Below are 2,500 nucleotides of genomic sequence, written 5' to 3'. Positions count from 1 at the left end.
CGAGCCATCAGCATGTCGGTCCCCATGCGCGTTGCACTCGCACTCGCAGTCGCAAAAACGTGGGGCAAATATATTACGCGGAAGAGTTATAACAGACCGAGCCCCACTGCATGGGGGGAGTCTTTGTCACTAATGTACACAGATGGAACATTTTGGACTGGAACCAGATTACCCGTACACACGGCGCTGATTAGTAATCAATGCAGAGCCATCAAACTACAGCAAATATACACAACTGTCCGTATACATGCTGAAAGAGTCTGCCCAAAATGGGAACCACACGTCAGCCAGACACTCTGATCACGCACCACTCTCTGCTTCTAACAGGCGCACATACAATATGTAAGCACCAGCATGGAACAACATCCAGTGCATCTTCTCCGCCACATTACACAATCCACACTATCACAACCAGACCAGGAGGTCCGTGCGGAAAATACAATATCCCAGCCTTTCGACATCCACCATTGCGCAGACCAGGCACCAACACCCACACATGTCCTATACAACGGTGCACCCAACATCACAATAGTACCTCCTGTCACAGCGCACAAACAATGACATGAGTCAAAGACACAGGTCTCACACAAGCATAGAATTGGAGCGCCGCCTCTAATAAGCCAAAGGTGCATCCTGACGTGACAAATCTGATCATGTCACAAGCATTCACTTACTATAATCACTATCAACGAACCTGCCGCCCCCGCCCCCCCCCCCCCTACACCTTTCCGTACAACAACGTGTAACCTAACCTAACCTAACCTAACCTATGTTGTACCTTAACCTAACCTATGTTGTACCTTAACCTAACCTATGTTGTACCTTAACCTAACCTATGTTGTACCTTAACCTAACCTATGTTGTACCTTAACCTAACCTATGTTGTACCTTAACCTAACCTATGTTGTACCTTAACCTAACCTATGTTGTACCTTAACCTAACCCATGTTGTACCTTAACCTAACCCATGTTGTACCTTAACCTAACCCATGTTGTACCTTAACCTAACCCATGTTGTACCTTAACCTAACCCATGTTGTACCTTAACCTAACCCATGTTGTGCCTCAACCTAACCCATGTTGTGCCTCAACCTAACCCATGTTGTGCCTCAACCTAACCCATGTTGTGCCTTAACCTAACCCATGTTGTGCCTCAACCTAACCCATGTTGTGCCTTAACCTAACCCATGTTGTGCCTTAACCTAACCCATGTTGTGCCTTAACCTAACCCATGTTGTGCCTTAACCTAACCCATGTTGTGCCTTAACCTAACCCATGTTGTGCCTTAACCTAACCCATGTTGTGCCTTAACCTAACCCATGTTGTGCCTTAACCTAACCCATGTTGTCGCCTTAACGTAACCCACGTTGTCGCCTAAACCTGCTCTGTAATTGTTATACGACTCGTTCAATTACTGTAGTGTTGCCCACCCGCAACCCTCGCAATATAGTTCGCTACTCGCACTGCCCGCACCCCTGTGTATCGCTTCATGTTAAACACCTTGCAAGTCTTGCTCACTTTCCACATGCTCCTGCTGTACACTGTAATGTGGATGGCAGCAGGACGTACATGCCGCCCCTCCCCACGTCCCCACCTTGCCCCCTGCCTTCGCAAGCTGGTTGGTGAGAAGTTTGCATGTTCAATGCCCTTCGCATGCGACGTACTCAGGCTACGTTGTGGTGCGGCCTGTGTCAACTGTCCGCTGATGTCGTACGCGTGAACCACAATCTGTACTGCACATTCGTCCTTATGTACTGAATGATACATCGTGGCACATGTGTGACCGCACAACGACTGCGCCCAAAAACGGCGGACCATACAGTGCAAATATTGTGCACGCAGCTACGTGTCGTCTCCCTATGAGAGCTGGATTGCAGTGTGGTACGCCATAGAGACGTGTGGGAGGAACGGACGCCGTGGATGGCGATCAGCATGAGCTGTCTGTTGATGTATTCGGACCTAGTCGTCTCTCCTCACACACCGTGATGGCATGGTGCACCGCGTTCCATATCTGCGACATGCTACAGAGGCCGGTTGACAGTCGTTCGAGCAATGGACATCGCATACGTACGGGGGCCACCTTCCACGTATTGTCTAGGCGTGCACATTTTGTTGCGTGTATGTGGGCAGACGTAGTGTGGCGTGACACCTGACACAGGCATGCAATAATCGTTGAAGTTGCAAATGGCGATGGACGCCTGCGTTTTCTGGTGAAGTTACGCAAATGAACAAATGGTAACCTGTTGTGGTGCGGTTGTTCTCGCTAGGGGTGAATCGGTGATGGCGACGATAGGTTGAGGTACTAACCGGTTGTTCCAGCGATACCCACCATGCCGACGAAACTGAACGGCATCTGGGTGTGAAGCGATACGCGGCGGTGGCTGGGTGGGACCGTCCCCGGCCGGTGAGGGGGCGCCTCCCGGCGTGCTGGCCGCGCGGTGCGTGGGCGCACGCGCTACAGCCGGCTGGTGGGGGCGGCCAGTGGCAGGCGCGCCGGCCG

This window comes from Schistocerca piceifrons, unplaced genomic scaffold (assembly GCF_021461385.2).
Source record: "Schistocerca piceifrons isolate TAMUIC-IGC-003096 unplaced genomic scaffold, iqSchPice1.1 HiC_scaffold_1158, whole genome shotgun sequence".
In the NCBI taxonomy this organism is placed as follows: Eukaryota; Metazoa; Arthropoda; class Insecta; order Orthoptera; family Acrididae; genus Schistocerca; species Schistocerca piceifrons.
The sequence above is the reverse complement of the archived record's forward strand: the minus strand, read 5'-3'. Positions refer to the sequence as shown.